Consider the following 14,646-nt stretch of genomic DNA (forward strand, 5'->3'; position numbering starts at 1 on the left):
GAAATATTTTGACCAAAATTTTCAGAGCCGAATCGATAGTCAAATATGTCAAGCCATCTGTTTGTCAATTCGACTAACCCGTCCAATTCAATAAAACAAAACATTAAAAATTTAAAAAAAATGGTTTAACTATCCGGTTCCCAAGTCAACCGGTCTAATGGCTTTTTTCAAATCGATACCCTTATCGATTTAGATCTAACTAGTTCAATCGATTGATCCAGTTCGGTTCAAGTTTTTTATGATTTCTTATAATTTTTATAAGTTTATATCAACTTCAGTACTTTTAACATTTTTTATAATTTTTATTAATTTTATAGAATTTTAATACGTACTTATAAAATTTTAAATATTTTAAATATGTTTTTTTAATTTTATATTTTTTTATAATTTATTAGAATTTTTATATTTTTATAATATTTATAGTAGTTTATAATATTTATAAGTTTATATCAATTTTCATATTTTTAATATATAATAATTTTTATAATTTTATAATTTTTAATCATTTTTATGGGAAAAATATTAGATGAAATGAAAAGCTTCTACATGTCACAAATTGATTAGTCTGTTAATTTATTTTAACGGTTAACGTAGTCAATGACAAAAATCGTTAACGAATGGGCTTAATTGATTATTTTAATTAACGACAAAGACTTAATTGGGTGCGAATTGAACATAGGAGCTTAATTGTTTTGTGTTTTTTTATATATTCTTTTAAGGGTTTTTTTTTACCTAAGTCTAAAAAGATTATCACTAAAAAGAATTTATATGAAAAGAGGAAAATACAATTATAGTAATATTTATTATTTTAAATATTTTCCTAACTAAGTTGCTAGGTTATTGGAGGAGGTGATTCATGTTTTATTGTTACCTATGGAGGTGGCGTGTACTGTAACATGTACTAGTATTTGTCGCCGTATTATCCTAGTGGTGCAATTAAGGGGTCTTTGTCAAGGTATCTTCTGTAAAAATGACTTTTCAGAAGAACACTTGCCTTTGCTTTTCTTTTTTGAGTTTATATCCGATGGACAGTGTCCTGTTTCAGGATCTTTGAAGTACTGAACTGGATATCCATCAGCTCTAAAGTTGTAGATAATGTTGTTCATCGAACAAGGTTCATATTCATAACTTGGTTGGAACATCGAGAACTGCACATTTTGATATGTGAATGTTGGTTGCATCATGAACTGTGTAGTGAAGATTGAGGGTGTGGCATTTTCTTCGTCTTTCTTGTCATGTCTGAACTTTATGATCATTGTTTTATCTGCATTTGTGGTGAATGTGGCTTCCGTCAACTATACCGATTTTGTGTTCTCGTGGAACTTGTCGTAGTTGGTCATCTAGGCTGATGGAAGTAAGGAGATCGTTTTTTCTCTTGTGACCACTTTAGGGACATGCACACAAGTAATTATCTTGCGTGTCATACTTTAAGAACGGGATCTCATTCTTTGTTGGGATGGCGTTGTCAATTGCTTGATCTTGGACTCTATAAGCCATCTGGTAGTGGAGTGTTGCTTCGTTGGTTGCGCTTACCATTTCTACTCTAACTATCTAGATCTAGACTTTGAGACATTTGAGTAGTGTTGGATCTTTGAGCGCCATGTTGTAGTTGGGAAAGAACAAGAAGTAGACTATTCCTGAGTTGAAGGATGTCCCAGCAATACCTATGCATGCATGTACATATGTTAGGTATCTTAAGTCTAAGAGAGCTATTCTGGCAAAGACTGGTTGTCCTTTACTCTTATGGTAGCTTAACGCTAGTTTGAGTGCTCCAAAATGGATGTGGGATACCCATGCTTGATCCATTGGTGTGGAAATTTCGGAGTAATTTCTATGGACTTTGAATGTGCTAGTGATCCGATGAAAGAACTTAAGGGGTTTCTGAAAGATTTATAAGGGTTTAAAATAGGTATATGAGTATTCTATTCAGCTTGATCAGATATATAAGTAATTTCGTATAGATAATCTAATTTATTTGCAGTAGTTTTCTTAAGAAATAGAATAAGAGATTAATTAAAATAAGATTTAGCATATAAAAACTTGAAGGTTAAAAAAAATTAACAATTTCGTAGGAAATAAAAGCATCTCTTGGTAAAACCAAAGAGAACCCAGTTGATTTAATGAGCTCAACCAGTCCCTACAGGCATCAAAAACAAAAAGATAACCAAGAGCCCATTAGGAAAACAAATAGTCTCTTTCAGAAAATGCAAAATCCAGAGACCACCTCTATCTCTCGAGCAATCTACAACTAATCCGGCGGGTCTGACCTCCGCCTGTCCTTTTCCACCGCACTAGCAGCAAACAAAGGCACCCTTTCCACCAGATAAATTGTTTCACCCCTTCGAATCCCTTCTGTAGCTAGGAGATGTGCCAATCCGTTCTCTTTCCTTGATACATATTTAAAAATATATCAGCCATAGATTTCACTCAAAGATTTTGCATATGTAAAATACGCACCAATGACGGTTATTTTGATATTTAATTAATTCATGACATTAATCAAAATATTACATTATATAATTTTTTTTATTTTTACCTAAAATTATTATTTAAAAATAGTTAAGTAATTTATTATTTAAAACTGTAACAACCCTCTGCTATAACAACATTTCGTTATAATAGTCAAGTTTCTAGAAGAATCGGTTTTTTATGTTTTATTTTAACCCTCTATAACAACGTTTCACTTATAACAATAATATTCATAGTTATGACGTACGTTCTTTATTAAATTAGTTTTCTATAACAACGGTCTAAATTTTCAAGTAAAATTATAGTTATTTCACATACACAATCATATTAATAATCATTTATTAAATAAAAATGGTCTTAATTAAAATAAAATTTCAATAAAAATGATTAAATTTCACGTGAAGAAATATATTAATCATATTTTATTAACTGAAAATAATATTCAATGAGTGGAATTAAAGAAATCAATTCAAGAAACCATTAAGTTCCCTAATTAAATATTCAATTATGAATTTGGAACATCCTAAACTTATAAATTAATCACTTAAATTTAGTAATTCATTATAAAGTAATTAATGTAATTTGATTAGACTTATGAGCTTTATAATTAATCATGAGAAAGAATATAAAATAAAATATGCATAAAAGTAATAATACATGCACTTGCTATATAAGTCAATTAATTTTGTTGATTTGATTCTAACTTTCTTTTTTGAACACATTTCTCATTTTTTTATCTGATGAAAATTCACGATATGAATTATATAATAATTTTAGAATGATTATTTGTTATAAGCGTATAACAGTCACCTCTTTATAACGAGGCTTTACTATTTTATTTTCACCCGATGTGCATAAAATTAATAATTGAAATCCATGAAAGTTGGGCCTTATGAAAACCCATTTTCATTTGCAAAGATTGGACCTTGACCTAATGGAAAATGGTAGTGAAAATGAAACCTGTTGAGTTGAGCCACACCACGGTATAGGATATGGATCTGTGCAATATAGGTGGACAAAATTTTTGTTTTTAATTTCGAATATTCGAAAAAATTAATTTTTATAGAGTATAAAACGACATGAAAAATATTTTAATTATATGAAAAGAACATTTATATCTTATGCTTATGTATGAACATATTAATGTGTTTATAAGAAATAGGGCAACATAGGAATCTGTTGGATTAACAAGATGAAGCTTAGTGAATGAATGTGGGAGAAAACCAAAAGGTGAAGAAAGTGTGGGACTTTGGGTTTCAAGAAAGCTTCTTCACCATTAAATTAAGATAGATAAAGAGCATTATCATTGAAAAAGGGGGGTCATTTTCATCCTTGACAAACATGTCATTGATCTACAATTGCTGCTTTTCCTACATGATTTTCCATGCATGAAATAAAAAAAACAAGGACCTCTTTAACTTTACAGTCTAAACACGTAGAAATTAATATTAATTATTTCCCTTCTTGTTGTACAGGTTTTATTAGTTGTCATAATCTTCATTATTCCCATTTGTTACAACCTTCAGACATAAATAATTTCAGAAAAAGAAAAAAGAAGCCAAACCTGCTTTAATATATATATGCATGGTCGGTGACATGGACATGCACTGATTAGAGAGAGAGAGAGGAGAACATTGCTTGATATTTCCATTGCTTCAGATTTTTCTGTCTGAATCTAAAAGGGACTGAAAGCAATATTCAGAAAATCAGTTCGCTAAGCCCTGACCTCACTCCTCTGTATGTATGTATGTATGTAAATACTAAAAAGAATGTAATAAAAGTTCTCATGTAATTGAAATTCAAGTAAATAAATTGAACAGAACAAGAAAACTTGGCATCAACTAAGGAGGACGAAAGGTGTAATTATCTTATTTTTATTTATTATTTGCTTCTTTTTATTATTGGTGCTTTAATTTTTTTTGATACAATACTTAGAATTGTATATAATCTTCTCTCTCATCAACTCTTAAATAGAAAAATAAATGTACTTCAATATACTTGAATTTACGTCCTCCTATATTAACAATAACATCAACCAAATTAAAACTTAATTAGCATTACTGCTTTAATCTAATTATATGACCATCCTACTCTCTTTAGGGCTATCTAATAAAAGTAACTCACTATGTTAATGGTTTTTTTTTAATTTAAAATTTAATCTCTCTCTCTATATATTTTTTTGGAATCCTAAAGATATTTATTTTTTCATATTTATGGAAATTTGTAAAATATTTTTAATATTTAAAATTTTAGAGATTTTTATTGAAAGCATAAAGAAATCTTTTCATTTTTTATAATTTTCATGTACTTCTAAATAGAAGAATCGAATAAATCTTATTTTTTATAATTGTAAAATTGGACAAAGGGATCAATATCTTTAAAAAAAAAGTACATAGACTCAATTTGTCAAAAGTAAAATACAAGGATTAAATTTTAAAGTTCAGAAGACCATAGGGACCTTACACATTTGTAAACCTATTATTTACTACTATTTTTCATGATATACAGTAATAATTGATTTAATTTACTAAAAATATAAATCTATTCATTATCCATTTAACTTTTAAATTAAAAATATATTCAAACCTTATAAATATTTTAAATTTTATTAAATCATTTAAAAAAGCCACACATTTAAGAACTAAACATCTAAACAGGGATTGGGTTAAGAAATTTGAATCCGTCAATGGATTCGAATATCCAACTCCATAAAAACCAAAATAATAATAACTTTACGTATTTAATATCTATTTTTTATTATTATTCATTTCCATCTTTCTATTACAATAAATTAGGTTCTCATATAATAATATAAATATCAAAGAGGTTCGTATATTAAGAGGTAAAATATTTTTTATCTTCTACTAAAAAATAAGTAAATTACCCTTTATACGTTAGATCAAATATTAGTAAAATGCTCCACAAACTACGTCACCACGTAATGGAAGGATCAATTCACTCTTTAATCTAATTTATCTATTTTTATATGGAATAAACACAATAAAGTTGGACTCTTAGTATAATACCATCCATAGTAATTTTACCACATAAAATATTCCTTGTCAAGAAAATATCTCACTTTTTAATTTATTTATTTTAGTAATATAGTTAGGAATATCCCCAGACTATAGCAGACCTAATCTCCGGTCCAAATATAAAGTTGGGTCTCAAAAGGTTCTTTTTCCGGTAAGAACTAAATCGGAATAAAAATGACTTTTTAGATGATTTAATTCGTTCTAGATCGATCCAACAAGAAGTAAATTACAAAGGAATGATTGCAAATTGTAGAACCAAACTTTTGGAAGTTGTATTTTCATGAATTTCCCCCAAACAGTAGTCATTGAAAGCCAAAAATAAAGAAAAGCACACTTGGGAACAGATGGGGGGGAGCAAGCCCTGAAACCATATTATACTGATATATCATGTTTAAAAAGCAGCAAACTGGGAGGAAGGTTTTATGTTATGGAAATTTGGGGACATGGTTTTCACATCATGTTCAATGAAAATATTGCATCCATGGGAAGTTGTGGATTCCAGGTTGTGAGGGGAGATGTGGGTCACAACAGAGAGAGAGAGAAAGAGAGAATTAGGGTTAGAGTGAAATGGGTATTTTTGTGTCATTGTCCCACAGCACATGAAAACGACGTCGAAGCACCTTTGATATGAGTATTGCTTGCATAACCTTTTCTGAAGGAACTCTTACCATCACAATAAAAGTTGGATCGACACATTTCCATCTTTCACCACATAAAACTTGTTAGTTCATCCCATAACCCATCAACATTAAATGCTGAACTTAAAATTCACGTTATAGGTTTGAAGCACAAAAATTACATTATTATTTATGCATACAAATTTCTTCGTGTGAGTCAATAGAAAACATATATAAAAAGGAATTTGTTAATGTTACTTGAATTTTTAATTTTAAACGTGATGTTGAATACATATAAATATTGGTCAAAGTTTACCAAGGGCCCATATATCATCAGGAGTGAAGTTAAAAAAAAAATTTAGGGGTCGAAATCAAATTTTAATTTTAAATAACCTATATCATTATAATTTTAAAAAGATTAAATCAAATTTTTTATTATTTTAAGAGGTCAAAACGTAATTTTATCTTTATTAGTTTAAAATTTTAAAATTTCTAAATGGCCTAAATGGAAAATTTTCCATTTTAGAGGGGTAGACCCCTATCAGCTCCCTAAATACGCCACTATATATCATTATGTAAAGTTCATTTTAAACTTTCTACTAAAACTTGCTTTAGATTAATCTTTATACATTAAAAACTTATTCAAATCATGCCGCCTTAAAATTCGTTGTCAAGTTATAATAATAATTTGGACAAAATATATCATACCCAAGCATGACCCGACCCATAAAAACTCAACCAGTCTCCTTTAAAAAAAATTCCATGTATCTTTCAACTATCATGTGGCTGAAAAAATCGAGCTGAGAAGAGCTAAGACTGTAGATTATTCTCCATCATTGATATGAGATCAATCATCAAAGTCCTATGCAAGACAACAGGGGTGAATTTAGAGGAGGGCTGGTAGGGGCCTCCCCCCCAAATAGAAAAATTGTTGTGTAGCCTTTTTAAATTAGAAATTAATGTCTGATCAAATTACACTTTGACCCTCAAAAATGAAAAAAAAATCCTATTAAATCCCTTCAGAAAATAATAAAATCATAAATTAAACATGATAAGATTATATTTTAACCTCTCAAAAATTTATAATTCAATTCTGCCCCCTAAAATTATCTAAATTCATCTCAGGTACAAATGAGAAATCAATGAACTTTTTGGGGGTGTTGTCCATGGGAATTGGTAAGGGACAGTCATGATAGTTAAGGGGTTGTTTTTGCATTTTTATTTTAGCCATATGATAATTCAAAGATATATGGATTTTTTTGGGAGATGATTGAGTTTTTTATAAATCGTATCAGGTCATAGGTAAATTAATTGGGTATGATATACTTTGTTCAAATTATCAATAACTTAATGATAAATTTTAATAATATCATGATTTACAAAAAATAATATACAAAAATTAATCTAAAGCAAATTTTAGTAAAAAGATTAAAATAAACCTTATATAGTAGTTGAAGGACTCATACTAGCTAGACTTTAACCTATAAATATACCATATTATCATATTTAAGTTTTTAGAAAAATATATCCCAAAAATAAATTTTAAAATTTATTTGAAATAACTTTTACAAATTATATCGATTTCAACTCATTTCAAATAAAATTGCCATGAATAGGTGCTGTATCATTAATGGTAGGGTTCAGGTTAATACTTTTTGTCTTCAATTCCATGTGAGGTTGGAAGTTTTCGCAACAGAAGCTGAAACCAACCAAACAATTAAAAGCTTTTTTCTACCCTTATTGAGCCAAATTATAGTTTTGAAATTTAAGTATTTTGATTAAAGTTCTAACTTGAATTCAAATGTAAGATCCTGGGCACTTCTCCGCTGCAACTCTTGCTTGTCTCAGAACTTAAATACATCCATAAAGGAAAAGAACGTCTCTTTTTCACCGAAGTTAAAAATTTGGAGCATTAGTTCACAAAACTCTTGAATTGCGCCTTGTTGTGTAAGCATTTGCAACTTGGCACGAGCCCTATCTTTTGCATATATTTTGGGTAAAACTACTTTTTGAATTTTATTCGAAACTCCACCCAAGTCCTAATAGTGGTGACACCACGCTTTTCATCTCTACACCTAAGACATCACCATAAAAGAGTGACATTAGTAAAATACATATAAACAATATTTACCTTGGTGACATCATCATCGGTGCCAATAGTTCAGAAGTATTGTTCCATTCCCCAAAAATTGTTGTCTACATCCTTTGTAGACTTGGCACCCTTGAAACTTTTTCGATTTAGGGACCTCAATCTTATGTCTGGGTGTCACAATTAGCATATCATTACCCACGATTGCATTGCATAATACAAGCTCCCCTTTAAGCTCGTCCATCTCTTTCTTCAAAGCCTCTACCACGGGTTCAAGCGCATTATTTATCTGGGTCAACATATCCACAGTGGCATTAAGAGTACCATGCATCTCACCTTTGAGCTCATCCAACTCCTTGATGTGGCTCTCAACAATCTCGAGGCTTTTCTTCTTATCTCACTTGGATTCCTCAAGTTTAGCAACTCTACCTTCCCTCAACAATAGGATATCCCTCGAACTACTAGCTTTCTTAGTCCTTCCATCTTTGGTGGGACATCTTGACCTTTTGCACCAGTCGCTATCTCAACTTAGCACCTTAACCGAGCTTGACTCTGACATCAACTGTCACGAGCTTGGACTTTAACCAAGCAAACCATGCAGCCTTGGGAAGAAAATTCATTTCAAATTGCATAAGTCAGCTAAACCCTCAGATTTGATAATCCTAAAGAATTCTCCAATGTACTAAGGCTAGAAAGCTACTAAAGCGAAACAGGCAAGAAGAAGACTTAAGAAAGCTTAGAGTAAATGCTCTCAGTGTATTGATTACTTAATGTTGAATAATAAAAATAAGGGTAAGAAAGACCTCTATTTATAGTTGAGTCCCCCTTACATCAATGATATAAATTGAATTACGTTAACGACTCAGATTTTAAACCTATCTATAAAATAAAGTTCTAAGGAAACTTAAACTTTCTAGTATATATATCCCATAGAATTTAAATTAAACTAATAACTACAACTTAGTAAAGTGTTTATTGGGTCACCAGGCTTCAAGTAAATGATATGTTTAAAATGTTCCAAGAATTGGGTCAATCTTGGTGGTTAAGTAAGTCTAATTTACTCAAATGATTGGCTTGAGCTATTAGGCGTGCCTTGGTCACAAGCCTTTTTGTGCTTTTCTCAACACTTGCAGATCTATTGTTCAACTATCAATGCTAGGGGTGTTCAATCGGTTAACCGACCCGAATTACTATTAATCGAATTAACCGACCTTTTTAAACCGTTAACTGAACTAGAATTTTTTCAAAAAAAAATTAACCGAACCAAACTTTTTCGATTAATTCGGCCGGTTAACTAAATTAACCGAAATTTATATATATATATTTTTTATTAAAACAAGTATAAAACATATAAAAAATTAACCGAATTTAATATATATAAAATGTATATAAAAAATATAAAATTTCGGTTAATTAACCGATTTCAAACCGAATTAACCATTAATCAAACTTCTAAAAAATTATTAACCGACTGATTAACCTAATTCAGTCGGTTAACTAAATTAATTCGATTTTACCCGAAATTTGTACATCCCCTAATTAATGCCTCCTTAATGGGAATTTTGGACTTCCATTAATCATGTTATGATTTATCCCTGCTATTTTCTTTTTATTACATGTTGTATTGGTGACGTTCTTGTTGCATGTTAGGGTCTTTATCCATCCTTGCTCATCATTGTTCTTGGGTTTTCTTTAGTAATAAAATAACCTTTTCTTTTAAATGCTAAATAGATTTTGTCTCGGAACGAGTATTTTATATAAAAACTCACATCATTATTTTAATTAAAATAATTAAAGATGTTAATTATTTGTATTAACAGATAAGAGAACTAAATGCTAAAGTTGAGCAAAATAGAGGATCAAAACTATAATTTTAACCCATGTTACTTTTGCCGGAAGTTTCAATAAGGGCGTGCTCAGACAACTGTGCAATTCCACCATCGAAGATGACTGGCACGGGTTTTTTACACAAATGGTATAGAAAAAAAAATACTGAAATAGGATGTCAGAAAAAAAATTTACCAAAATAGGTTACTTTTTCATTGGAACCTATTAGGTAGGCGCCAATAAATAAAAAAATAATAATTTTTTTTTGAATAAAATATTTTTAATAATTTTTTTAAAAAAATACGAGTCAAAATACGGTCAAAGGGTCGGGTTGGATCGGGTGGCGCCTATCAGGTAGGCGCCAATGAAGGTGCCTCACAGAGAGGCGCCAATGAAGGTGCCTCATAGAGAGGCGCCAATGAATATTGTAATTTTGTATTAATATTGTAATTATTTTATAATTAAATTTGTATTTATAGTTTTGGATTAGTATTTTGTATGAATATTGTAATTTTTTATATGAATATTATAATTTTGTATGAATATTGTAATATTATAATTTTGTATGAATATTGTAATTTTGTAATTTTGTATGAATATTGTAATGTCGGGATATATTGTAATATTGTAATTTTTTGTATGAATGTTGTAATTATTTTATAAATAATTTGTTAGTAATTTAGGATTATGTTATAAATTTTTGTGTTTGTAATTATTTAAAATTTAATTTATTAGTAATTTAGGATTAAGCTATAAGTTGTTGTGTTTAGTTTAATATTTGGTGAGTTTACATATAAAGTTTATAAAAAAATTAAAAATCATCTTATTAAAAGTTTAATTATAAAAAAATTAAAAATCATTTTATTAAAAGTTTAATTATAACTGACTTTTTTAATCATATAGTTGTTGTTAACTAATTTAATTTTTATATAATGTAACTTTTATATAATTAAATTTTATTTGATTTTGTATTTATTTAACAGTATTTATTGATTTTTGAAACAAATTAACTGAATTCATTTTTTTATTACAAAATTACAAACACAAAATTATAATATTCATATAAAAAATTACAATATTCATACAAAATACTAATCCAAAACTATAAATACAAATTTAATTATAAAATAATTATAATATTAATACAAAATTACAATATTCATTAGCGTCTCTCTATGAGGCACCTTCATTGGCGCCTCTCTATGAGGCACCTTCATTGGCGCCTACCTGATAGGCACCACCCGACCCGACCCGTTGACCGTATTTTTTAAAAAAATATTAAAAAATATAAAAAAAATTAAAAAATTATTATTTTTTTATTCATTGGCACACCTAATAGGCTCCAATGAAAAAGTAACTTATTTTGGTAATTTTTTTTTCTAACATCCTATTTCAGTATTTTTTTTTCTATACCATTTGTGTAAAAAACCCTGACCGGCACTGATTGCAACATCAATCAACGCATTGTATGAATAAAATATATTTGGCTGTGGATTGCACACGAATTTCCTCTAACAGCTGGACACATATAAAAATCAAAAGGAAAAAATGCCCTTCGCCAATTGGTCTCAATGGCTACCTAGCTAGTTGCCAAGGGTTTTAAAAGAAAACAGCGTGAAGTTATATTTTTTAACATTTGCAATGCACCTATATTCAAATAGACTTTTGCCCTGGAAATAATGGACCCCATTTGCCTTTTATTTATTATTAGCTTTAAGTAGAGATAATTTAGTCTTAGTTCGATTGATATAAGTATTGTTATCGATGTAGGAGGACATTGAGTTCAGTGCGTTGAAGCGCATTATCTCCTTATTTATGAGTTGAAAAGAGACTATTGATAATTTTAAGCATTGTAGTAAGAGGAATGACATGATTGGGATTATTTAAAAAAATAAAATAAAAAACAAAACTTTTAAGAAGGTAAATGTTTAAATTAGGGTTAGTATAATGTTTCCCCTGGTTAGGTATATTTTAGTGCCTAAACTTCATAGTTAGGTTTAGTTTTATACTTAAATTTAAATTACGTAAAAATATAGTGATGTGTCATTTTGATGTTGTGCTATGTCATTATAAAATGGAAAAAAATTTGGACCAATCAAAATTCATAATGTATCAGTATTATTTATCTCTAACTAAATTAATTAATTATGAGATGAATCAAGAAGTTAAATTCTTTAAGAATTCCAATATAAATATATTATTTTCTTTAAAAGTTATTTTGTCTCTAATTAATTAAACTAATATGGGATAAATAATAAATAAAAGAGTTTAATCTTTGTGAATCACTTAATTGAAGAATTTATATTCTACAACAAATCTTTTTTACATGATTATCTGACACTATAAGAGGGGTCACTCCTAAGCCATTCAACAAAACTTCACAAGTTCAGAAGTTTAGAAGAATAGAAATTAAAGCTTGAAGAGAAGATTTTGATTAAAAAGTTTTCTTTAAAATCTCAAGAAATCTTTGAAGAACTCAAAAAAATCCTAAAGAACACTGCATCAGTTCTTAAAAAAATTGATCTTGTTCAACCAACATAAAGGAGGCTAAATTCATTTTTCAAGATCAAGTTTAGAAGACTATTGAAGCGGAACCATTCATCTAAGATCAAGTTTAGATGACTCTTAGATCAAGACTCTCCCCAATCCGGTTGCATTGGCATAAATGGTATAAAACTTATTTTCAAGATCAAGTCTTAATGACCCTTGAAACAGAATCATCAATCCAAGATCAAGTCTCGAAGAGCCTTGGATCCAAACTCTCTTGAAGCTTGTTTTCAAGATCAAGTCTTGACAATCCTTGAAACATGCTTTATTGACTCAAGATCAAGTCTCAAAGACCCTTGAATCCATATCTTTCTCAAGTAAGCATCAGATCTTGACGACTCTTGAAGCGGATTGCATGCATCCAAGATCATGTCTAGGCAACCATTGGATCAAAGTTTCTTTGAAGAGGAGAATTAAAGGAATTGTCCAAAAATTGTAACTCAATTTTATAAATAAAATTCTTTGATTTATTCCAATTTTTCAAGTTGTATTTTGACTTAAAATTTGTGTATACAATCATTGCCTGAAATTCGAAAAATATATAATGAAAATAATATAAATTATATTTTTCTAAGTTTCAAGTGATGGCATGGCACTACGAGATAGTGTCATATCATCACACTTTTATGGAGCCCAAATTCATGAATCAAAATGGAAAAATTTATCAAAGTTTAGATATCAAAATAAACCTAAAAAAATACAAATATCAAAAGTAACCTAATTTTTAAGTTCAGGGTTAGAAACTATATGAACATTTTAAATTATGCAGGTGTTTTCAATTTTTTTAAGTATCATTTGTATTGTTTTAAGTACACTCCCAATTTCTCTACTTTTCTCACATTTAAAATTTAATTTCAAGAATCTTTTCACTACTTCAATTGAGAAGACAATTAAATAATTTTCGTTCAATTGGATTATGTGGTCTTTAAAACAAAACTTATGTAGCCAAATGTGAAAGCCATGCAAGTAAAAATATATTGACTTTCACTTTGCTTTTTCATGAAACTTAAAATTCCATATAATAACCGGAAACCTTACAACTACTTAGTGCATTATTTATGATATTACTAATTATACTTCTATATTCAATAATAATAAAGTAGAGGGAACAAATTTCAAGTGGAACTAGAAGCAGAACTAGACCTTCTATCGTTTGAGACGCTTACATATTTTTTATACCACTAAATTTGAAATCGAGTAAGATCAAACCTCTAAATGAGGTAAAAAAAATCTTTATTTAATATTTACAATTGAATCCCAATAAAATAGCTAGTAATTATGATTTGCGTTGGCTTTTTAGTGATATTTTGGTATCGGATCACGATTCACGAGCCTCCATGGTGTGTGGTAAGAAGAAAGGACAATATTTTTCAGTTTCCTTGGCTGTTGCATGTTTTTATTTTGTTTGGATAGTGGAGACTTGAGAGCTACATTTCATAATCATGTCATGTCCAACAATATATATAGTTGCAGAATTAATTACCCGAAAATTTACGTAGTTTCTGAGCTTACATGTAATGAATAAATTCTTTCATGCGTATATCTTGATCTTCTGTTATGATAAATTATTATGTTTCGGCACTTTTATACAATAAATTGAAGAAACTTAAATATCATGATCAGCAAAAAGTCGAATTTAGGTTAATTTTATTATTAGATACTTTTTAGTTTTTAAAAATTTAGTTCTGATCAAATAATATATGTTGACACCATTTTTTTGATGGAAACGGGGTCGACTTGGGTTTTAAAAAAAATAAAAACGAAAATGGGAGTCGCCACCAATCCTTTTTGATGAGGTGTGATCGGGTCACCTCGAAAAGTGGTTGTTTTTAATAAACAATTTAATTTTTATTAAAACAACGATTTTGGTCTACGAAATTCAGAAAAATGGGTTCGGGAGTCGGTTACGCACGAGGAAGGATTAGCACCCTCGATACGCCCAAAATTGGTACCTAGTTGATTAATTAGTGTCTTATTGTCGAAGATTGAAAACTCGAAAAGAATTTAAAAATACGATCCCTCTTTGTATTGTGTTATTTTAAAAATGACTCGAATAAATCAA

This window comes from Gossypium hirsutum, chromosome D01, assembly GCF_007990345.1.
Source record: "Gossypium hirsutum isolate 1008001.06 chromosome D01, Gossypium_hirsutum_v2.1, whole genome shotgun sequence".
Classification (NCBI taxonomy): Eukaryota; Viridiplantae; Streptophyta; class Magnoliopsida; order Malvales; family Malvaceae; genus Gossypium; species Gossypium hirsutum.